This window comes from Sus scrofa, chromosome 5 (assembly GCF_000003025.6).
Source record: "Sus scrofa isolate TJ Tabasco breed Duroc chromosome 5, Sscrofa11.1, whole genome shotgun sequence".
Taxonomy (NCBI): Eukaryota; Metazoa; Chordata; class Mammalia; order Artiodactyla; family Suidae; genus Sus; species Sus scrofa.
Genome location: NC_010447.5, coordinates 90,543,527 through 90,568,272, shown reverse-complemented (window position 1 = coordinate 90,568,272; position 24,746 = coordinate 90,543,527). Strand labels below are relative to the sequence as shown.

At 40.6% G+C, this 24,746-nt stretch overlaps 2 long non-coding RNA genes across 4 annotated transcripts; one reads left to right on the top strand and one right to left on the bottom strand.

The window, feature by feature from the left end:
- On the bottom strand, positions 1,146-19,440 carry LOC110260823. The gene is made up of 2 exons (XR_002344334.1): positions 17,203-19,440; positions 1,146-2,683 (listed from the first exon to the last, which is right to left on the bottom strand). It is a non-coding gene; the product is annotated as an uncharacterized LOC110260823 (long non-coding RNA).
- Positions 2,097-22,067, top strand: LOC110260822. 3 transcript variants are annotated; one of them, XR_002344331.1, is made up of 7 exons: positions 2,097-2,224; positions 2,454-2,596; positions 6,131-6,523; positions 6,645-11,036; positions 15,486-15,684; positions 19,439-19,631; positions 20,224-22,067. It is a non-coding gene; the product is annotated as an uncharacterized LOC110260822 (long non-coding RNA). The 3 variants fall into 3 exon arrangements; XR_002344333.1 differs by lacking the exon at positions 19,439-19,631 and having other exon boundaries at positions 10,972-11,036; positions 15,499-15,684; XR_002344332.1 differs by lacking the exon at positions 19,439-19,631 and having other exon boundaries at positions 10,972-11,036.

The window sequence follows — 24,746 nt, the reverse complement described above, 5'->3', positions numbered from 1 at the left end:
GAAGCCAAGAGAATGAAGAGCCATACGTGGCTGGCCTGAGAGGCACTGCCCGAGTCAGCAGAACAGTTATTGAAAAGGTGTCCTGTAGTGTAGGCAAAGTGAGGTATCTTAAAAAAACAAACAAAACAAAACAAAACAAAAAACTCATCACAATGCTCCAGGAGAGAAAAGTCAACTGGGATGTCCACGCACTCAGAGGATCGCAGTGACAGCTCACCGTATCACCCGTCGATTACTCCGCCTTTCCACCTTCGCCTTGCTTGCCCCCCATCTCTGAAGAGGCCAGAAATCACAGCCAGAAACAGGGGAGAAGCTACAGAGGGGGGGAAGTAAGGAAACCCATCTGGCCCCACCTCCTAGTCCCAAATTTCCGGCCTGACTGATCACAGCTGTGAAGGGAGGCAGAGCTAAAAGTGACATGGATTGGACTTTGCACAGCGCTAGATGTTTTCCTGCTTTGAGAAAAAGATTTGTTTTTTAGGTATTACCTGTTGGTAATAAGAACAGCCAATGGAGAACTGCCCAGAGTTGTAATGGTTAGTGGAACCTGGGAGTTAGGGCTGAATAGTCAAAATAGTAGGTTTGAAGGGACTGGGGCAAAATTAAGATTGCTTTTTATGAGTCACCTACCCAGTCCATCTCATGCAATAAACAAGTTTAACATGAACACTTAAGATATTTTTGTGGTGCAGATTCAATTTAACAAGGGTGAGGTGTGATAACATCTTTGCAAATTTTCATCTTTACGATCAGCTTTGCTACCTCAAAGATATATTGTGTTATGACAGCATTTCTGCGGAATGCTAACAGGCATCCCCCCAAAAAGAGTGCCATGGTCAAAGATATTGGCAAAAAGCTAGTTTACTCAAAAAATAAATAGGCTCGAGGAATTCCCGCCATGGCTTAGCAGAAACAAATCCAACTAGGAACCACGAGGTTGTGGGTTCAATTCCTGGCCTTGCTCAGTGTGTTAAGGATCCAGTGTTGCTGTGAGCTGTGGTGTAGGCTTGCAGACATGGCTCGGATCTGGTGTGGCTGTGGCTGTGGTGTAAGCCAGGGCTACAGCTCTGATTTGACCCCTAGCCTGGGAACCTCCATATGCTATGGGTGTGACCCTAAAAAAAAATAGGTTTGATAACTATAGGTATTCTAAGAGTCTTTAATATGCATTGTGAGTCTATAAAAGGGGGTGTTGGATATAGCTGTTTCATACTCACTTATCCATTGACTGTTTTTACTCTCCAAGCATCAGGATTTCATTAAAGTTTCCTGAAGACCTCCAATGTGTAGGCCTGAGGGACTGGATTAACTCAGTACATCAGATACATCCCTTCCCTGAAAGACCTTCTATTCTAATGGGTTGCTTAGTGCAGTCTCTTGTTGTGTAGAATTCTCTTAGAAGAGATTTGCTCTATGCCATGTTTCTAGATTTCTGCCACTGAAAAGCTATTTGTTAACACATACAAATCGCCTGAGAAAGCAGTTGCCTTGTAAACAAGAGAGATGTGCTTTTATAAAACATTCAGTCACGACTGAGCAGGACTCAAAGGTTTCGGTCTCCTTTTCTCTTCTCTTCTTGGTCCGTTTTGGCTGTGGATGGAAACCCCTGATAAAGCCGCACAGCCATCCACCTCCCTTCTCTTCCTCTCCCCTGGGCCTGACTCCTCCCTCTGTCTCAGACGTCACAGCCCCACACGTCTCTTTCTCTGCTCACTCAGAAGAGATCCGACACCAGCACTTTGTCTGGACTGCCTGTGAGCCGTTTCCACCAAGGTTTTAGTTTTATGCTGGTGAAGATTCCTGGACAGTTTCTGGCAATGAGTTTTCTTCTTTTTCACCAGCATAACACACATGAACACACAGGCATGCATTCACACACTCACTCACACACACACACACACACCCCTCCCTTCTCTTAAGTAGGGCAAAATGTTAAGTGACATGAATTCCTGTAACTCTGGACAGTTTCCGGCAACGAACTTTCTTCTTTTTCAGCAGCATAACCAACATGCACACACAGGCATGTACACACACAAATACACAGAGAGACCTCCTCTTAAAGTAGGGCAAAATCCAAGGTTCTGTTGTCCTTGCAGGTGAATTAAGCGGTCTGTGTTGAGCGACATGAATTCCTTTACTGCGTGGCGTTCCAAAGGCGATTCTCACCCGGGTGTCGCCTGTGCTGTGGCTCTCCTCTATGCCCAAGAAACAGGTCTGCATCCAGGTAATGATGGCATCTGAATCTTGACAAATGGTGTGAAGGGAAACATGGAGGATGCAAGGAAGAAAATTATCTCTGGATCTTGGGTAACGCTTAACGATGCCCAGCTTTCTGCTGGAGAGCTGGAACTCTCGTGGTACCTGAGTACTTGTGCACATATCAGGGGTCAAAAGAGATGGCCCAGTGGGCCCAGACGTGTAAGTAACTTTCTCTTCCCTTTTGGTCACCACAGGCTTGGTGGGAATTTCCACTACAGAAAGAGAATCAAATACCCCAGCCACTATGCCATGAAATGCAACCTCTGGCTTCGCAACCTCTGTGAGTTGCTGAATTCTTCCTTCCAAGTTGCTCGCCAACTACCAGACTCTCTGCGCAGTGAGTATGGGTCCTGGACCTGAAGATCTCATTCATGAATCCTTGTGGGTGAGATACCAAGACACATGCTGGGATCAGTTTGTTGCTCTAAAAGCAAGCATGAAAATACTCAGTGATATTGGTTAGAATCCTCAGAGAGGTCCAAGCTTAATAATGGGCTAAATTAGCCCTAAATTAAAGGCTGCTCTGGACCCAACCTAATGAAGCTGACAGGATAGAATCCAATGGCATCCAAATAACTTAGTCATGTGCCAGAAAAAAAAAAAAAAAAAAAAGAATCTAACATTACTTTAACAGTAGAACAAAAATCATAAATCTAGAAACAAATCAATAAATATAAAAAGGCCCAAAGACAGAGATGCTAGAACCAGTAGACAAGAATGTAAAATTATCAACTATAAATATTTTTCATCTGTTCAATAAAGCAGAGGAGAAGACGAGCATGAAAAAGAGGAAAATTAACTCTATCAAATCCAACTGAACTTCTAGAGAAGAAAATTGTAATATATGATATAAAAATACATTACATGGATTTACAGCAGATTAGACACTGGAAAAGAAAATATCTGGGAATTTGAATAAAGAACAAAATAAATGATCAAAAATAAACATATAAAAAGACTGAGGAGTTCCTTTGTAGTGCAGCAGGTTAAGGATTCAGTGTTGTCACTGCAGCGGATTGGGTTGCTTCTGTGGCATAGATTTGATACCTGGCCTAGGAACTTCCATGTACCACAGGCACAGCCAATAAAAAAAAAAAAAAGACTGAAAATGAACAAAAATCAGTGAAATACAGGACAATATCACTGATATAGGATACATGAAAATGGAGTTCCATGAAAAATGGGGAATAAAATATTTGAAATTATAATGGCAAAAATTCCAACATTTGATGAAAACTAAAAATGATTAAACCCAAGAAATACAATGAATCACAGAAAAAAACTTCAAAAAAAAAAAAAGAAAAGTCAAGGAAAATCATGCGATTGGAAAAAGAAACCCAGCATAGTGATAAAGACAAAAATCTTAAAAGCAGAGTTCCCCTCGTGACTCCGTGGTTAATGAATCCAACTAGGAACCATGAGGTTGCAGGTTCGATCCCTGGCCTCGCTCAGTGGGTTAAGGATCCAGTGTTGCCGTGAGCTGTGGTGTAGGTCGCAGACGTGGCTTGGATCTGGTGTTGCTATGGCTGTGGTGTAGGCTGGCGGCCACAGCTCTGATTAGACCCCTAGCCTGGGAACCTCCATATACTGTGGGTGTGGCCTTAAAAAAAAAAACAAAAACTTAAAAGCAACCAGGGGAAAAAGAAGAACAAAGATAAGAATGAAGATGTACTTCTCAATAGACTCTATTCAGGCCAAAAGAGACTAGAGAGACATCCTGAAAGTACTGAAAGGCAAAAACTATCTACTAAGAATTCTCTGTGCAGGGCATGTATCTTTCCAAAATTAAGCCAAATAGAGATTTTTTTAAGCAAAGAAAAGATGATTCACTTCAACAGACATTAAAGGGAATTCTCTACACAGATGAAAAATGGTAACAGGTAGAAATGTGGGTCTTTACAAAGGAATGATGAGCACCAGAAGTAGAGAATACATAGGTAAATAAGAACAGATTTTTTTTTCCTGCAATTTTCCCATCTCTTTAAGAGATGGGAAACTTGTCAAAGTCAAAAAGAAAAAAAAAAAGCAGTGATTTCTGGACTTTATGTCACAAGTACAAGTAAAAATTATGGCAACAAAGCATAACAATTGAAGGGGAAATAGATACATAATGTAAAATTCTTACATAGTTTGTGAGTTTTTATAACAATACTTGATGGGAAACTGTGAAAAGTTAAAAATATATACTGTAAACCCTACGGTAACCACTAGAAAAATAAAAAAAGTTATAGCTAATAAGACAATAATGAAAATAAAAGATTAAAAATACCTGTTACAAAAAAAATGGAGAGGAATAGATAATGGAGAGGATAGATAAATAATAAACAGCAATCTAGAAGATTTGAAACTAATAATATCCATGACCTCAGTAAATGTAAAAAGCCTACACACTTTAATTAAATGACAGATAATGTGCTGCTTGAAAGATACGCTTAAATAGACTTTATTTTTTGTCTTTTTTAGGGCCGCACCCACAGCATATGGAGGTTCCCAGGCTAGGGATCTAATCAGAGCTGTAGCCGCCAGCCTAAGCCATAGCTACGGCAACGCGGGATCCCAACCGCGTCTGCAACCTACACCACAGCTCACAGCAACACCGGATCCTTAACCCACTGAGCAAGGGCAGGGATCGAACTCACAACCTCACGGTTCCTAGTCAGATTTGTTTCCACCGAGCCACGACAAGAACTCCCTAAATAGATTGTATGAATTGAAAATAAAAGGACGGCAAAAGAATGCCATGTGAAACCTAAATGAAGGAAAGCTAGACTGACTCTATTAATATCTGACTTTTTATGGTTCCAATAATTATAGTTAGAAATTCTGACACTCTGCTCTCAGTAACTAACAGCAAAAGTAGACAGTAAATCAGTGAGGATATAGACTCCTTAAATTCTAGAACGAAACTGTCAACCAACTTGACCTAATTAAATATACAGAATGCTCCATCGAGCAACAGCAGAATATGCATTCTTTTGAAGGGCACTCAAAGCATTCAGTAAAATTAGAAAGGCTATTATGAGCTATAAAACAGTTCTCAATAAATTTAAGGGGATTCATTTTATACAAAGTATGTTCTCTGATCATAATATAATTTAGAACTCAATAACAGAAATATATCTGTGCAAAACTCTCTAAATATTTGGAGATTAACCCATGCATCAAAGAGAAAATCATAAAAGATATTAGAAAATATTTTGATCTGAATGAAAATTAAAACATAATATATCAAAATTTGTGGAACTCAATAAAATCAGTGCTTAAACGGAAGTTTATAGCATTAAATGTTTGCATTAGAAAAGAAGAAAGATAAATCACCTTAGGAAACTAGAAAAAGAGGAGGAAATTAAATCCAGAGTAATCAGAAGGAAAAAATAATAAAAATAAAAGCTACCCTAATTGAGCACTTACTATGACCCAGGTATAGTCTTAAGCGCATTATCTTAAGTATCTCTTCTTGCCTGGTCATGGCCCATGACAGTCAGGATTATTATTCTATTTTATGGATGAGGAAACTGGTTAAGGGTCAATATCTTTTCCAAGTTCATACTGTCAGTTAAGAGCCAGAATTGTGTTTTAAACTCAGATCTCTGTGCAACATACTGCATATACTTAATTAAGTATATTTATACTCTTAAGCCTATTTCATTACCTTCAAATTTGATATTTCTATTACATATACATATATGATACAGTACGTACATAATATACTATACGTATATGTATACATATGTATATATTATGTGCATACGTATATGTATATCTTGTATACATGTATATACAGTAATTTAGATATACAACACGTGTATATACAATGCATATATCTGTATAAACACACGAATTCTTTATCAACCTTTATCAATTCTCACAGAGATCAGCCATCGCCATTGTTCTCGTCTCTGAAAATTGTTCTGTCAATGAAATGATCTACCATGAAGGACATCTGTGGAAACACAGTCTGTGACGAGAGCCCATGAATAATTTCCACGTGCTCCTGCCAGTCTTTTAAGCTGCGCGTCCTTGAGTCACAGAGACATGGCTGGGCAGCTGAAAGTGTCACCGAGTATTCCGTGGACACCACAGTTCACTCAAGTGTTAACTGCTCACAAGGATACACAGCCAGCCTCCCCCAAACATGAGGCGATCCAACTGTGTTCTTCCCATGAGAAGCCAAAGGCATCTCTCCCCAAGCACAAAGTAGTAAAGAGCCCTGGATGCCTGGTTCCTATTCCTGGGAGCGTATGCAATTACTCTGTCACCCTGGGTAAGTCACTTTGGAACCCTCAGTTTTCTTCCTTTGTTCTTTAGTGTTTTCACTTGCTTAATGGAAGGGAGGAAGCATCTCAAGGTCCTCTCGGCGTTTCTACCTCTTCTCTCCTACACAGTGGCCAACGCTGACTGTCCTATCAGCATGACTCCTGATTATCAGCTCCCCATCTGCATGAAAGTAAAAGCCAGCTCATCCTATTAACCGGCTCCGAATCCTCCACTGGCTTCCCCTTTCACTAGAATAAAACCCTAAATCTTTACAATGACCTGACAACATAATTCTCCCCCGTTCCCTCCGCCGAAACTGCTGTTATTTTGCCGGCTTTGTGCATTACTCATCCTCTCTAGACCAGTTTGCTAGGGCTGCCGTAACAAAATACTCCAGAATGGGTGATGGAAACAACAGAAACTTATTTTCCCACAGTCATGGACGCTCACGGTGTCACCGGATTTAGTTTCTTCCGAAATGTCTCTCCTTAGCTTGAACGTGGCCATCTTTTCACTGTGTCCTCACATGGTCTTTCCTCTGGTGTCTCTCTGTGTCCAAATATCCTCTTTTAATAAGGACACCAGTCAGACAGGATTAGGGCTCACACCTTCATTTTAACATAGTCATCTCTTTAAAAGGATCTATCTTCAAACACAGTCATATTCTCACATACCAGGGGTTAAGACTCCAGCACATGAAATCAGAGGGGACAGGATTCAGCCCATGGCACCCTTGATCATTCTGCTGCAGCCAACCTGACTTTCCGCAAGTCATTCAAACATACCCTTGCCTTTACGCCATCTATTCCTTACCTCTCACACACTGCAAATCCAATAAAGTCTGCCCCGCTCTTTAAGGATGCGCCTGCAACCTAACAGACATTTCAACCCTTGGCTAGAACACTATAAGATTTATCCTAAGTTTCTTTTGGTCTCCTAGTTTCTCACTTTTTCAATTTGTTCCCCTTTGCCTCCTTAAGTCTTCACTCTACTGCCTTCACAGGTATTGTCGTTAGGGTTGGACTTCCCTTGCGGCAATCAAGCTAATCACATGGGTGATTTTCATTGTCACTGTGGCATGTCCCCCCTATATAGACTGTGTTGACTTATCCAATCCAGAGAAGTACAGTGGATACCAGGTTACGAGCCAGGCACTGCTGGTGTCTAGGAACACACGGGAAAACCTTAAGGTTAGGATTAAGGAGGAGTAACAAATTCGGCAGCAGTATACTCAGAGCACTAACAGAGCCCAGAGGAGCAACATCTAAAGGACTAGGTATCAGGAAGGCTTTTGGAAAGAGATGCCAATAGAGCTGAAGTTTTAAAAATAAATACGAGTTAGCCATGCATATAATGGAGAAGAGAGTTTTCTAGGCTGTGTTAGCATCATGGGTGAAATTGCAGAAGCATGAAAAAGCACGCTATGGACAGAGGAAAGGACATGCTGAGAGGTGTGAGATGATCAGGCTTGACTGAGATGGGGGCCAAAGAATCAAAATCATACCATAAACTTGAAAGCTCTGGAGAGCAGTAACAAATTCTTAGCAAGGAAATAAGCTGATCAGCTCTCTAAGTTAGGAAGGTAGCCATCACAGAAGAGGGCGACTTCTAAGAGCTGGTTCTGGACCGAGAAGCCCAGTTAGGAAGTTACTGAAGTAAATGTGCTGTGAAGACGAAAGAACCAGCATCAAGTCAGAGGCAACACAAATGGAATGGGATGTGTGGCTGCAAGTTAAGGAAGTGGGATCTACAGGGTTGGTGTTGGGTGAAGACACAGGAGTTGAACAGGAAGAAAAATCTAGAACAACTCCCAGCTTTCTGTATTTGGCAATGAAAGAGATGATGCTATTTTTCATCATGCAAAGGAAGAGAAACCAACTGAATTGCAGACATATGGAGTGAAATCTCTGGAAGAGATGTCTCTTAGCTGCATTTATAATTTCTGTAAGCAGCAGTGAGAGTGTGTAGCTGGGTATGGAAAGTCTCGGTTGGCGGAGGCCTACCTAGCTGCCTTGCTCTCCTTGCAGGAGTTCCACTCTTCTAACCACACCATGGACTCCGAAGAAAAAGGAAAAGTGCTAGAGTTGCTTTTATAAGAGACCAAAAAGATACAGTTGTGCCTCCACAACCCCTCTCCCAGAATGCAGCCTCTCCTAATGTGAGGCAGCCCCTGGGTCCCAAAATGTGGGTGGGTGACTCAAGTGTGACCTGGCATAAACATTGACCCCACTAGAGTGACCACACAGTAGCCTCCTGATCTCTACTGTGAAACAAAATATAGCGATGAATGCAAAAGTATAATGCTTGACAGGTAACTAAGAGTTTTGTTGTTATTTTTTAACCTCAAAAATCTAGTGAAGTAGGCAAAAGAGACACTATTTTCTGGTTTTCATTTTACTTCTGAGGAAGCTGAGAACTAAAGAGATTAAGTGACGTAGCCAGGGTTATATTTAGTCTGCAGTGAACAAAATTAAGTCTTCTGCCTCTTAATTCTGCTCTTTTTCCAAGACACCACACAAGTTCCCCCAACTGAGCACACTCACAAAGGACATGTAATCTGCTCCCCAGGTGAACAGTAATAGCAATTTAATCTTCTAAGCAATCAACCCAGGCTTTTCACTTACCAGTGACATTGCAAGTGGAAACTATAGAACCTGAAACTCTACCTTTCACATTTCTGTATCGATCCTCTTTGATGGTTAGTGATATGAGGGGATACATCCTACAGCTAGTGTTTCACAACCAAGCCCTTCAAGGCAGAGTAACCCACAACACAGAAAGTGCTAAGTTCCCTTCTTGGCTCTGAAGGGTCATTAATCTTGACCTTTCTTTTCTGTCCAGCTGCTTAAAAGAATGGGCTTTCGCTGTAATAATTACCATCGTGATTATTTCATCGGTTTATTAAGAATCTCCTAAGTTCCAATGTGGTCTGGAATATTTACCGAGATAATTTTCTTATAGGTACTAAGTGATTAGTGTCATAAATTGCCATCTGCTAAACACTAATATCTCAGAAGTTGTAATTCCCTGTCAGGTTCACTATTGTAGCAACATAAATCATCAAGCTGTGACCTTTTAGAAAGTTAAAAATATAACATATATATGATTAATCCTGCTTTAATTACTTTCTTTTGACTTTTGTGGTTTCTCAGGGATGCAATTTGCAGAGTTTACGTAAATGTTTTTATTTCATGTGATAAATTAAGACACGAATCTTTTGTAAAAGGGAGAAAGGAGAGTAATTTGATTCTTTACAGAAATGGCAATGTAGTGGAGACAGCTTGAAAAGTTTTATCTTTATCTACTAAAAATTCTAGGCTGAACGAGTAAAATTACCTCCTCTCTCTAAACGCTTTTATCCTAGTAGTATTACATAATTATCCACAAAAGGGTGTGTCACATTACACAATCATTCCCCTTCTCTTAGCTGGAGATTTTGAAGATAAATAGATGAGAAATGATGTTGCTCAAAAGAGACAGCCAAAATTCATCCAGACAAGCTCCCCCTTGCACTGGTCTCTCTTTTAGTCAATGAAGCTATACGTTTTCATTTAAAAAAATAAATAAATGAAATCTTAACTTCTCCATCCCTTTTGACGTGGCGCTGGAGGTCCTTTGTGCATTCTCCAACCTCAAATACTTCCACTTTCTCCAACTACACTCTCAGTTCATTGACCACCCCAAGCTTATTCAGTGTACCTCAGGGCCTTTGCACATGCAGATCATTCTTCCTGCCCACCCTCCACAACCACACGGTGGTTTGAAATGGTTCCTACCATTTTCATTTTCCCTCTATTACTTCGCCTTCTTCATTTTCTTTATAGTGCTTATAAAAATTTACCATAGGGAAAATTCAGAGTTATCAAACATCTATTAAACATTCAGTAAGTGCCAAGGTTTTCAGATTGTGTCATGACTAAACTTCACAACTGATCTGTATTTGGTAGATGTGAAAACTGAAATTACCAGGCTATTAAGTTGTGTAGAGAGACCATTAACCTGTTTTCCTCCTCCATGACTTAAGATCAGGGAATTAAACATCCTACGTTTGAATCTTGCCACAGCTATTTATCAACTGTGTGCTTTATGGAAAATTATTTGAACTTTTTGTGTCTCAGGATCTTCACCTGCCTCAAGCAGTGGTCATAAGGATTAGGAAATAAACCACAAATAGTGCTCAGAAGAATATCCTGTGCTCAATGCATGTGGCCAGCTACTGACACAATTCTGTAGACACTGAAGGTTCCAGAGAGTTCTTTCAAAAGTTCCACAAATATTTGACCCAAGCAATGCTGTTTTTTCCACTATTTAAAACACTTTGTTAAAAAGAAACTTACACTCATGCAATGCATGCCATATTTAACCTATTTCTTCCTCTATGTGTGAGTTTGTGTTGTCAGTTAACTTTGTTTTTGTGCTCAGACATTAAAGCAAAGCTTTTCTTCTTCTTCCTAGTTAAAGATTCTACGGAGAATTCAAGCTGATAAATACAGTTATGATCATTTTAACGACGTATCCATGTGAGTCAGAATTGTTTTGACACTGTGCAACTGAAGGAAAAAAAATACAAAATAAGAGGTTGATATAGATATAAAATCCTCATTTCTAATTTAGTGTTAATCAGAAAAACTTCATTATTCTCAATGACTGATTTTATAGTAATTACCTTTTTTTGTTTTTGCTTTTTAGGACCACACTCATGGCATATGTAAGATCCCAGGCTAGGGGTTGAATTGGAGCTACAGCTGCCTGCCTACGCCACAGCCCCAGCAATGCACAGGATTCGAGTCGCATATGCGACCTACACCACTCACAGCAACACTAGATCCCTGACCCACTGAGGGAAGCCAGGGAGCAAACCTGCATCCCCACGGATACTAGCCAGATTCATTTTCCCTATGCCACAACGGGAACTTCATAAATTTGTTTTTTTTAAAAAAACCTCTTTACACTAAAAATGATTCACTTTTTTTTTTTAATGTATTCAAGTTATACCATATAAGTTTTCATTTGGAGCTAAAAAAGGCATTCCCCAACAAAAGCATTTAACTAACATTTAACTAGACCAGAACTGCTTCTTTATATTAAGGCATTTTTTAGACTAAGGCTTGAAATTCTGACCATGAGAATGATTCTCATGTATCCTTTAAAAATTCACAATCTGATAACTAGGAAAAACAAAGAATTACCAAATAGAGTTCTTCATTTTTCCTCCTCTCTCCGTCACCATCATTAGGCCCTGGTGGCCTTGATATATATTTTCTACTTGATCTTCCTGATAATCCCCTGAGTTTGCCAAGTGGGTGATATTAGCCTCATTTTATAAATGAAGCTGACTGAGACTCTGAGTATCAATGACATCCCAAGATCATAATACTAAGCAAGGAACAGAGTCAAGATTCAAATCAGGAGACTTATGATGACTGCTCCAGAGCTTTTCCAGCAGTTTTGATACCAGAAGATTGCTAGGATGGAGGGTGGAGCTTTGAGGGTTCAGAGGTCAATCTTTGGCCACTGCTGAGGCTGATGGAGATGGAGTCTCACCAAGCACATTTTACTCCCTGCTGTTTTTCCTACATGCTCTTCAGGCTCTTTAAGGATAAAAGAGCAACCTAAACGCTTTGTAACATGCTTGCATGTATTCTTCTGGATTCTGTTTCACATTCTGCAAGAGTCATTTGACTTAAAGCTTTGCTAAAAAAATCCACACATAGGTCTCTGTTTCACATTCTGCAAGAGTCATTTGACTTAAAGCTTTGCTAAAAAAATCCACACATAGGTCTCAACCTCAGTCCTGGTTCTGGTCTCCTACAATTTACACCCCGTAAGGGCAGGGCCAGTATTGGATACTGATACCTACGGCCCAGGGAGGTCTCCAAATGGTACCTGTGAATAAACGTACAATGAAGTCAAGCACTGTTCTACCATCTTGTTTTTCTTTAGCTCTCTTTTCTTTTTAGCAACCACTATTTGGGGGCCACGTAAGCAGGAATGTTGTAGTAAGTTTCCAAGTGATTTTTGAAATGTTGATCCTACCTCCCTCCATTTTTTTTTCCTGCACATCCCTGTCAGTGTAATCTTCTCAAAGTCTCCAGCAAAGTTTCTCCAGCGCCTCTCAAAACAAGGCAAGATTCTCTTCCTGAGATTCAAGCTCCTCCATGATACAGATTTGCCTTATTAGTACCTAGCAAGCATCTTCTCCACAGTACTTCATATACGGGGCATGCTCACTGCTGCTTTGTGTCCTGGTCATTGCTTGTCTGTCTGCTAGTTTTCATTTCTCTCCACTGATCTAAAGCCTACCCAGGATTTCAGACCCAATCCGACATTAATTTTTCATAAACTCTTCCTTCTCCAGTAGTTTTAGCCTTTAGAATGTTCACAGGACAGCTCTGTAGTACTTGATGTCGTGTAGTACATGGTGGCCGGTAGTCTTCATAGAGATTGGACTTGATCTCTGTGGAGGTTACGGGCCACCATGGAAATTGCACCCACATTTCCCTCCCCTCCCCACTGTAACATCCACTAAATTAGAGCAAATTCTTAATAAAATAATTCATAGATTCAACTAAATTGAAATCAGCCCAAAGCACAGGTACAGAGAACATATTTTTGAGATAGGTCCAACCCATAGTCCACGCTTATCTCAGGGTAATCTTCTACTATATTTTTAAAAAAAGAGACATCTAAATTATAATTTCAGTTTATTTTTCCTCGAGTACGACCATTGTTGTTGATATATATAATAAAATATGCCACTGAAGCAACTTTAAATACCCAAGAAAGAATTATAGCAAATATTTAACAATGTTCTACCTCCTAACCAGTGAAAACAAAATGAGTGATACATTAGCCAGTCAAACTCCCTTCACCTAGGAAGATCTCTATTGATTTCCTTTAGTGTTATCCAGAAGATTGGGGAAAGCATAGTGGCATTTCAAAAGATTTCAGTGAGTAGAGCATAATTCTGCCTTTCATTCCACTCACCAGAAAGAAAAACTAAATACCAAGAAGAAAAAAAAAAAAAAAAAAAAAAAAAGATTCTTTTGAGTAAAATTCTCTCTGTGATTCTTCAACCCTGGTGTGTTTTAAAACTACGGTATGAATGAAAGACAATTTTATTTCTAGTTAAGAAATAAGAAGCAAGGAGTTGTAGGTTGTTACTGTCAGGGGATACTTTGCACTTGTCCCATAAGATGAATACGTATTCTGAATATGTATTGAGCCAGTTTTTAAGTCAAGTTTCTTCCAAAGAGGCAAAGACTAGCCTGGGTTTGGGCTGCAGCCCATGTGGAGAAGGAAAGAATAAGGAAAAAGGAGAGGGGAGATGTCTAGACCCGGCATCAGGTTTTCTTCATTTCGACGTGTAACTGTTCTTTCCCCACATGAAGCTGACGTCAGGGTGACTGGATGCAAGAACCTGGTTGACTGAGCAGAAGCAATCTGCAGTCTTCTGTTCTTTGAGCCCAGAGATAATCAAAGACTGTGATTTCATCTCCTGGCTGACCTAACATTTGAGTGGAAAATGAACTAAGAATGTGAGATAACTGGATCATTTGAGCACATTTTAAAACATCAGTACGCCTCTTGCAATTGGTCAAACTTAGCTGATATTTTTGCTCTCTTTATTAGTGACTTGCATTTTTTCCCCCTGTATTCCAGACACCTCTGTTGCTGTGAGATTTAATCTTTTGGATAAGAATAAACAACTTAAGCTGTAATCATATTTACAAACAGCACGGAAAATACGTTAGGGCAGTAAACAACACAGAATTACACCCTGGGGTAGAAACTGGCTAGGCGAATTGGGACAGAACTCTATGAAAATTTAAACGTTTTCCTCGAATTTCTAATGGAAACTGCTACTATATGTGTTGCTATTCATTAGTCATTCCAGCCGTGGTCATGTAGATTCTCTTAAGACTACACCTTTTTGGGGAGTGGAAGAAAATGCAGAGTAACACAAAGGGCACAGGACTAGAAGGGAGTTGCAAGATCTAGGTTCTAGTCCCAGCATACTCCTGTGTGACCGTGGGCAAGCATCCTCACCTCTCTGGTCTATTTAGGGTAAACAGAGGAGATGAAACTGGGATAGGATTCCAAGGTGTGCTTAGTAGAGCAAGGCCTGCCTCTGGATGTTCACACTCTCTTTCCACTCCCTAGAATGTTCAAACACCCCAACTTCACCCCCACTCCCACCCCAACCCCAGATCTGCACACAGCTCATTCCTTCCTGTCATCTAATTCTCTGCTACTACGTACTCCTTTAAAAGTCCCCTCCAGACAGTTCTCTCTAACAGTTCCTTTCCCAATGACTCTCTATCCTTTACACTGCTTCACTGTTTTTGGCATCCATCCCTACCTACAAGTATATACAATTTCATGCATTCTCTTTTTTTTTGCTAGCTGTCTCCTTCCCTAGAAGATAAGCACTATGATAACAGGGGTCTTGTCTATTTTCATATGTGCTTAAGACAGTACCTGATATGCAGTAAACACTTAGTAAGTATTTATTCAATGAATGAATGGATGAATGAGTCCCCACCTGGCAAAGGCGACAATATGCTAGAAAGGAACAGCAGTTGCCCTCCACCCACCAAAGGCATCCAGTTGCCACAGTCCCCACCAGTCCTATTGTGTCCCCAATGCTGAGTCCATTTGTTGTTAGAGTTGCTTTTCTTATGCTGCACCACTTTGCCCGTTGATGCTCCTGCTTGTCCTAGGTAGGTATTTTCAGTTATGACATGATACTCCTGGTCTAAGATGTATTCGGACTAAAAGCAAAGTCTGTTGCTAAAAATAATATTAAAAGCCCTAGACAAGAGGACCGTTCAAATCCCTTCCAGCTCTAACAACCAGTGAATTCATGCTTCACAGCCATTCAGATCTATATGTATGAAATACGAGATCCGTGTATTCAACTCTCCTTCTTTGCCTCCTTTAAATGCTTTTTTTTCCCCCTTTTTGAGTCAATCCCCGCAGGAGCCGACCATGCGAGCCCATTAAGAGAACAGTTCAGTCCCACCTGCCTCCTGGAGCCAGCCAACAATCTCAGCTTCAGCACTCCATGCTTGATTATGTACAGCCATTGCAATCCTGAGTGGCAGGATTTGCAAAGACAGCTGTTGGGCTCCACAAACATTTGGAGGAGGAGGGGGGAAATGTGAGGTAGGTCGCTACATTCTTTTACTTCTTTTTTACTGAAAGAAACAGCTGCTATCTTCACACGGAGGATGAAGTAAACAAAAGCTGATGATGGCCAGCACCATTCAGCAGCCAGCATTCCAGCATCAAATAGGTTCCCCCCGTGCCCCCTCCTCCAACCTCGCTGATGTCACACTAACCCCCCAGGCTCAGTTCCCCACAGAGCGGTGGAGAGGCAAGGTCTTTGCATGCCCTAAATTCACTTGGCCAGACACTGCCCAAGATGTGCGATTCACCCCAATAAAATCAGTGTCGTTCAAGTCCCCTGACTCCGTCAGCATCCCATTACGGGTGATCGCAGTTAGTCTTGTCAAGTTTCAGCAACCTCTGTGGGCACCAGGCAAACAGGCAGTGTTCAGCTCTGAGAGGCAAGCATTCCCCGGTTCTGCAGCAGGATTATCTGCATCTGTGCTAAACAGATTCACAGGACAGTAATCTCTTGTAGGAGAGGCAAGGTATGTTTAGAGGAACTGCCGATTCAACAGTGGCTGGCTCATTGCTTTTGTTTCCTCTTCCCTTTTATTCGCTTACACAAAAAACAGAGTATTCATTTATTTCTTTTCCCACCCCCATCCCTCTTAACTGCCAGGGCCATCTGTCCATCTGAAACCGTCTCTGGTTGCACAGTTTTGAATCCAGGTGACAATCAAAATGAAACAGTGATTGTCCCTTAATGCTCTTTCTGAAGGGATTAGGCATTTTTAAAAGCCTTTGTTTGTGTTTGTTTGTTTCAAGTTCTTCTGCTGAAATACGGTGCTCACTGAATGGCAAAGAATAAAGCCTGTAGGCTGATGTGGGGTAAATGTGTAAAGCAGGGGCACTATTTCCTAAATACTCCAAAATTAAGCAAGTTCTTTTAAAAATGGATAGGACTTTTGACGTTTAAAAGAGTTATATTTTTCAATCTCTTCTGCTTGGTTTAAAACTAAGATTCTTTGTTTTCCTGTGTGTCACTTCATGCGGCCTGACTGATAAGTGAATGCACCAGAAAATGAAAAAAAAAAAAAAAAAAAGAATTCCTTTGTGCCCTGACCTCCATAAATTCGGCAACAACATACCCAATACATGCATACACATGTGATTTTGAATCAAAGATACTCACAAACAGGGAGGAATAAGGAAGGACTTTGTCTACGAGAGTCCTTTATCCTCTTATGCTTCATGTCACCCATTAGTGTTAGTTTTTTTACAAAGCCATTGTCATCGAAGAAGTATTGATTTTGTCTAGTTAAACATGTCACGTCAGAAGAGGTGATCAATGGATTACTTCTTCAAAACATTTTCCCCCCAGTGGAATCTGCTGATTTTTATAATTTCAAAGAGGCAGAGACAGGAGTTAAAGGAAGAGATAAAATGTGAACTATTTCCTTCTTCGTCTTCGTTTTTTTTTCCTTTGTTTTTCTTCTCATGTCTACAAATGAAAACCCAGGTAAGGAGTTTTGGGTCGTAGGTCTCTTACTCTACCCCCTGTGTTATTCTCACCTTTTGCTGTTGCCGACTGTGCCGTTGAGGGGACAGGAGACAGCCTTCCTCAAATAGTCTGGGCTCTAAATTCAGTTCTCTTCTCTTCAGTAAACTGGGTTTGGTCAGTAATGACTCACTGCCCCGAGGTCCCATGCACCTCCAGGGAAAACAAACACATGCTTCTCCCACAGGCCCATCCTCCCAAGCCTCTCCTGGACCCTGGTAGCCTTTCCCGAGCCAAAGACCTCTCTGTCATCACTCACGGTCAGACCGTCTTGTGGTGCTCAGGAAGGGCGGACGTCCTTATAAAACCCAGACAGACTGGGAGGAAAACCGCTCAGAAGAGATGATTTCCATGATCTCCAAAATTCAGATAAACATTATTTCTTAAAATTAATGAAACGCATACGACCGGTTTAGCATGGGATCAACGCAAGGGCAATTTATGGCTAAAGTACCAGCAGCGCTCTCTGCACAACAGTCTATCCAAGGTGGGACTCCAGTGGGCCTTTGCAACAGAATTACAGGCCTCCATAGGCCAGGGCTCCAGGTCACTGCTTCTCACTGTCTCTTACTTAGAAGAATGGTCAGCTGCCATTTGCTAAGGGCATCCTCTGTGCCAGGAATCGTGCTTACATGTGGCATCATTAATACTCACAAGTGTGCGAGGTAGGAACTAGGTAAGTTTTTCTCAGATTAGGAACTTGAGTCATAAGAATATGATAGATGTCACTTTTTTAAAAAATAGCATGGATGATATATAAGGACACCTTTTCAAAGGTGTCGTATAGACTCAGAGTCCCAATTTCATCCATAGCTTAATACATTACTGAAAATGAGGAGAGCTAAATTAACTCTTTGCTATGTCCCAGGATACTTTTGATGTGTTTTTCTGAGGATCATTCATTTTATCCACTAAATACTTATTTGAAAGGATCACTGCCTTATTCCATGCGCTAATTTGTGGAGAGAAGTTTACGTATGGAGGGGTGGTTAGTTCATGCCCGCATTTCATCCAGGAAATGAGAGCCAGATGTTTTTGGACATTTGTTATTTGCTTTAAGTCAAAGCTTAGGTTAAGATAAGAGAGAGATATTGATTGGCTATTGCATCTTCCTCTGGAGAAAGCGAAACTTTTCCAGTCTCACATTTCATCATACCTTAAAACTTCAGGACAGGCCTTAATAAAAGGAAAACTTTTTGAATGTCCTTTTCTTTGTGGATGGCAGGGATGGGAAGGTGCGCTCGATTATATTAACAGAGCTCTCAATTAATTTAAATTCAAAGCGAAGGTCCCCCTGAGAGTCAAGGACCTTGAGAAAAAGCACTTTCTAGGAGAGTTCACTGCCAGGTTCACAGACAGGCCATGGTCCTCCTGCACTCCTGAGGCCGATCCTTAGATTCCATTTCAGGCAGCCACACTCCAGCAGTAAGCAGAGCTTGCTGAGTCTGTCCACACACGTCTGCTGGCTCTCCTGACTGTCTGGCATCTCTGCACCCCTCCTCTTCCGCACTCCCTTCCAGGACCTTCCCAACCCAATGAGCTGTCCTTCCAAATATGACCCTAACTCATGCAACAGCTGGAGGCAAGAGCAAAATAGACTGAGCTCATGCAAAGGGTATTAGCAGAGTCCTTTTTTTTTTTTTTTTTTTTTTCAGCACTTAAAGATGTTTGGAACATTCATCTAAGAAACTTTTAAAAAATTTCATTCATAAATATTGTTGAAAGATTTCTCAGAGAGTCTCAGTTTAGCAGAACTTTTGGAAGGTATGAATGTTCAGTTTATTATTTCTCCTTCTCCTGTCCCTGAGCTTGGCGAGGATTATAGAGCCTGGGCAAGGAGAAAAGACCTACAGGCCTATAGCTGGCTACTCACACAGAATCCTTAGTGATTCTGATGAGCTCTATTGCTGTGCTCCAGGGAGAGTCTTTGCAAGAACCCAGAGGCCCCATATTTGCAAGAGAACTGGGCCATAGTCGAAAGACCCAGTCTTTCTCCCTTTATTTGCCCTTGAAATTGTCTTCACTCTGATCTGAGAGTCAAAGAAGCAGTCTGTTAGACATTTAGGGAAGTACTGCAAAATCTGGTAGGCTCTGTACAAACAAGGTGCACTCCCTGCCTTCTTTACATAGTGTTGTTATGACTCAGGGGACGCGGGGGAAAACTCAGTTAAACAACTGAGTCATGGTGAGTTCAGACAGGACACCTCATTTCACACTAACATCATTTTCTATTTTTTTCTTTTTTGGTAGTTATATCAGGGGAATCCCAAATGCACAGTGCATTTATATTGGGAGCGAGGTTATGACAAACTTGGCCTTGACAGTCCTGAGAGAGAACTGTTGAGTGAATTAAAGTCCACTTGGAGAAAGTGGCTAATGGATGCTGACGGACTTGGTCCTTGGTCCCATACCTGACAAGGGATCACAAAACCTAGGAGGACAGGTAATACACGGAAGGACAGAACCAGGATTCGGTAGTCATCTTAGGAGCCCAGCATGTGGACCAAACTCAATATGACAGAATTTAGTAATACTAGGTAGTTAAGAAATTTGCATTTAGGTTATAAAAAATTAATATAGCTTTGGAGTAGGAGGGGCTTAGTTTAATTCTGCTTAAAATATTTTGGAGATTTTTATTGTCCATCGTAAGATGTGATATATTCTCCAATTACCCTGAATCTTTTTCCTTTTCTTTTTAGGGCTGCACCCTCGGCATATGGAAGTTCCCAGGCTAGGGAACTGAATTGGAGCTGCAGCAGCAGGCCTATGCCACAGCCACAGCAACACCAGATCCAAGCCATGTCTGCAACCTTTGCTTAAGCCTGTGGCAACGCCAGATCATTAACCCACTGAGTGAGGCCATGGATTGAACCTGTATCCTCATGGGTTCTTAACGCACTGAGCCACAATGGGAACTCCCCCAAATCATCTTAAACTTAATTAACAATAAAAATAACATCTGTCATTTATTGAGTACCTTATATGTGCTAAACTAACAAACTTACAATGATGGTGTGACTATTCCCATTTCACAGGTGAGAAATTGGAGAAGATAAAAGGAACCGTCAATAGGTCAAAACGACGAGCTATTAGCAGACCCAAGACCTCAGTCAAGGCTGGATGTCATTGCTAAAAAAAGCTTCCTAAGAATTTTGCATTGGTTATTCATATCACATATGAAGAATGTTACTCATTTTAAGGAAACAAAATTAAATAAAAACGTTGAAGAGGGTCTAGAGAAAGTGTCCGGAGAAAGACATCAGGAGAGTAGAGGGGCTGGAAGCCAAGCAATAAAAGGCACAGTTGACTAAGTGTAAGTACTTAACATGAAAAATAGAAGATTTGCGTGGATAGGGGAGATGTCTTTAAATAAAGACCTAGCATGAACTGGAAGCTATAAGCAAACAGATTTTAATCCTAAACAAATTTCCCAACAATAGAAGTTTCATGACAAAGAAAAGAAGAGAAAGCTCCAAAGGACTGAGCTCTTTCCTCATGAGAAGAACTCAAGCAGATGCAGTCAGCCATCCACGAGGGTTGTTCCTGAGTGAAATTCTGCTTTTGAAGACATCTGGCCTAGTTGAGGGATTTTTTTTTTTCTTTCTTTTCTTTCTGTTTTAGCTACGCCAGTGCTATGCACAAGTTCTCGGGCCAGGGTTCAAACCTTCTCCCCAGTAGCGTCAACATCAGCTAGGCCACCAAGGAACTCCCCAAGTTGAGGAATTTTTAATTTGAGGTCCATAGGTGAATGCCATGAAGTCTTTGAATCCTTAGAAATTATATGCAAACACACACACACACACACAACACACACACACACACACACACATATCAGATGTCTATATTTGAAGTGCCCCCTCCCCTGGGAGATGGTGCATGTATCTCTTCAGATGCTCAAAGTAGTTCTATAAAACCTGTGAACCAAAAAATGGAATCGCTTCCAATTCTGCAATTCTATTATTCTGTTTTGCAAAACTAGCCTCACCGTTCACAGAGGTGCTCCCAACAGAATTATGTGATTGATTTAATGTTAGGCACAAAGGAGAATGAACAGTTGGGGAAAACTTTTTAAGGTTTTGAGCCTAGTTACTGAGAAGCTGTTGATACCATTGAGAGATAAATAAAAGGAAGGTGAAGCAAGAAGTCCATTATCAGGGGAAGATAATAAGTAGAAATAAATGGACAGACTGAAGCCTAAGATTCTAGTACTAAGCATACTAAGCGCATAGTCCAAAAATTCTTTTACTTCATGGTAGAAAAATGCTGAAAGCTAGAGATGTACAAATAGAGAAGAAGCTACTTGAAATGTGGAACGATGAAATACTGTAACTCAAACTAGTCTAGAGATCACTTATTTCAAACTTTAATGTTAAAACTTCAGAAACGACATCTCAGAAAAACTAAGAAATGTACCCTCTATCATGGCACCCTGGATGCCCATCCAAGTTCACATTTACAAATTTCAGGGGGAAAAAAATCCAGATTTATAAAATATTCAAATCTGGAATAAAGATACCACTTAAAATTTCCAGGGAAGGTTAACCACATATGATACACAAAGGTCCACTCTGTTATGGTATAAGGTAAGACCACAACACTGCCACTGCCCCGTAAGAGTTAAAAGAGTTTTAAGTATGAATTACACGCTTCAGCATGCTCTGTGATGTTTCCATAGTATTTTTAACCTTAGTCTTCATAGTCTGATTTACCTCAGGAAAATTACATGGTTCTTAAACCATAAAGAACAGAGAAGCACATGGCTGTGCCATTCAGTGTTAGTCAATTAGCCACACAAGTCTTGGGGCTGGGGGCGGGGGGTTAGATGTTGTTTTTCTGTTTTTAAGATCAGAGGGAGGGGAGTTCCCGTCGTGGCTCAGTGGTTAACGAATCCGACTAGGATAATCACGAGGTTGCGGGTTCAGTCCCTGGCCTTGCTCAGGGGGCTAAGGATCAGGCATTGCCATGAGCTGTGGTGTAGGTCGCAGACGAGGCTCGGATCTGGTGTTGCTGTGGCTGTGGCGTAGGCCAGCGGCTACAGCTCTGATTAGACCCCTAGGTGGGAATCTCCGCATGCTGTGGGAGAGGCCCCAGAAAAGGCAAAAAGACAGAAAATAATAATAATAAGATCAGAGTGAGACTAGCTTTAGATGTGCTCATGTGTCAGGGAGGCCTTTGCTTCCATCCCTACCCCTCTGATGAAGTCATTCTGTGCCCCGGTTCTGACCTAGTAGGTCTTTAGCATATATATATATAAACTTTTCCACTGCTTCATTTTTAAAAATCCACCTGACAAGGTCAAGGTGGGATTGAAATAAGAACAATTTGGAACTAGTCCCACTTGAGACTTATTTCTGAGAAAACAAACTGTTTATCATAATCTGAAAGTTTGTGGAATTTTGACATGCAAAGTTATGTGTGTGTGTGTGTGTGTGTGTTCACTTTTTGAAGGACTCAAATAAAATTTTGGTTGGGGAGTCGTTGAAATGACTCAAGTGTCAGCTGCTATAACTTCAGCTGTTCAACTGAAACACGGGCTCCATGTTTCCATTCATACTGAAGCTTTGTAATATATGGCCTTGGAATAGAGGTATAATGAACTCTTGGGAGAGGCAAGGTCCAATTAAAAATTCAGTTTGCTGTCTTTAGGAAAGACATAAACAGTTATATACCCTTTGAGAGGGTCTTAGGAAATACACACCTGAGCTTTAAATGGCTACTCATTTGACTGTGAAGTTGAATTTCAATTCATCTGGGAGTCAGAGCATAAGAAAGAATTCAAATAACAACACACTGTATTTCCTGGTGTGTTACCAGGGAGAAAAGAGCTCCTGGAAAATGAATGCCTTACACATTTGCAGTATTACCAACCACTTATAAAAACAAGACTATTGTTACGTGTAAAAGTTCATTCCTTTTCGGGGAAGCCTAAGAGTGAATTGAATGTGGCTGACATTTCTACCACCAGATAAAAGGTTTTTTGTTTTTTTTTTTTAATATCATGTTTAAGTTCGCTCAGTTAAAAAAAAAGAAGAAGAAGAAAATAAAAAGGAGAGAATAAAAATCTATAACCCAGTATTCATAAGCAATTCCAGACATGTCACCCATAAAATAATTCACGGGAAGACATTACATTTCTAAACACAAAGCTATTAGCAGCTTTTCTAATTCGCTTTTAGTTCAGTAAAGGAATTACTATGTTTTCTATATAAAAAGACAAAAATACATAAATACATGATAGATTGAAGAGAAAAATGCTTTTTTTATTTCATTCATTAGTTGACTACTAAGAGGAAACACTCCAACAGTGAGTGTGTAAGAGCTTCCCCACCCCTGCTTAACTTGGTAGTTCTCTTGCTTCCTTCTTTTTTACAATATGGGTCTAATATATTTTTTTTTTAATATGAAAAGGAAAAGCCACTGTATTGCCTCAAATCTACCCCATCTGGCTGCCCCACTTCAAATTCCGCTTATTTCTGTTTCTGTTTGAGCCCACGGCAGATGGATGACATAAGATCGATGGGTTTGTCACACAGCCATACACAGGTACTAAACGGCATTGTACTAGAACTTATTTAGTTCTACAGGCCATTATCCCTTCAACGAATCTGTTGGACAGCAGTATTAGCTACGGCGATGCAAGTTAATGTCGTAGGTAAACCCACAAATTTCAATGGCCAAGTTTTAACGCCCTGAACATTTCATTACCACTGATAGAACCAGTGCAGTCAGAGCGACTTAGATTCAGGGAGCCAGAATCCCTTCATTTGATCTACACTGATCCAAGAGAAAGGAAGCCTGCAAAGGCTTCCCATGTGTAACACCTTCTGCTCACGCACTATTGGGGTAAACAAATCACAGAGCCACACCCAGACGCAAGATGGTCGAGAAACATATTTCTCACTGGGACAGCCATGCTCCAGCGACAGCTTCATACTCTGCAAAAGTTCACCCACCACACCCATAATAGGGTCTGTGCTGGGCATTGTGGAATTTTCAAAAATAAATCAAACAGGGACCTTGTCTTCCGGTAGCATGCACTTTAGCAAATTTTTCCAAGTATCCTATTTCCTTATCAATAAAGTTAAAATGCACTAAAAGCTTGTACACTAAGATCATTATCATGGATCCAGAGGATATACAAATGCTATTTCCAGACTCGAACACTGATGCGTAGGTGTCCATATCTAGGTTCTTACCTTCTGAGCTCTGTGGTTTTCTAATCACTTGAGGCAGGGACTCAAGTCTGGTTCTCCTAAAAAGTTCCTATCACAAAGCAGAGCCCACACCAGACAGGGGATGCACATGTATTATACCAAACAGAACCCCAGCACCTACTGCTGCGTAGCTACTGGTCATACATTAGGGCCGGATTCCAACTCTCCAAAGCTGTACTCCAAAATATGATAACCTAGAAAAGAAAGGTTTTGTAAAATATAGGATGCCTACACTAAAATATTGATGAATCATTTGAAAAGAAAAGCTGAGTCAATTAGATGGATATGTTTATTTATTTAGAGGAAAGCATATGAGAATTAGTGGAGGAAAAACTCATTTTAGT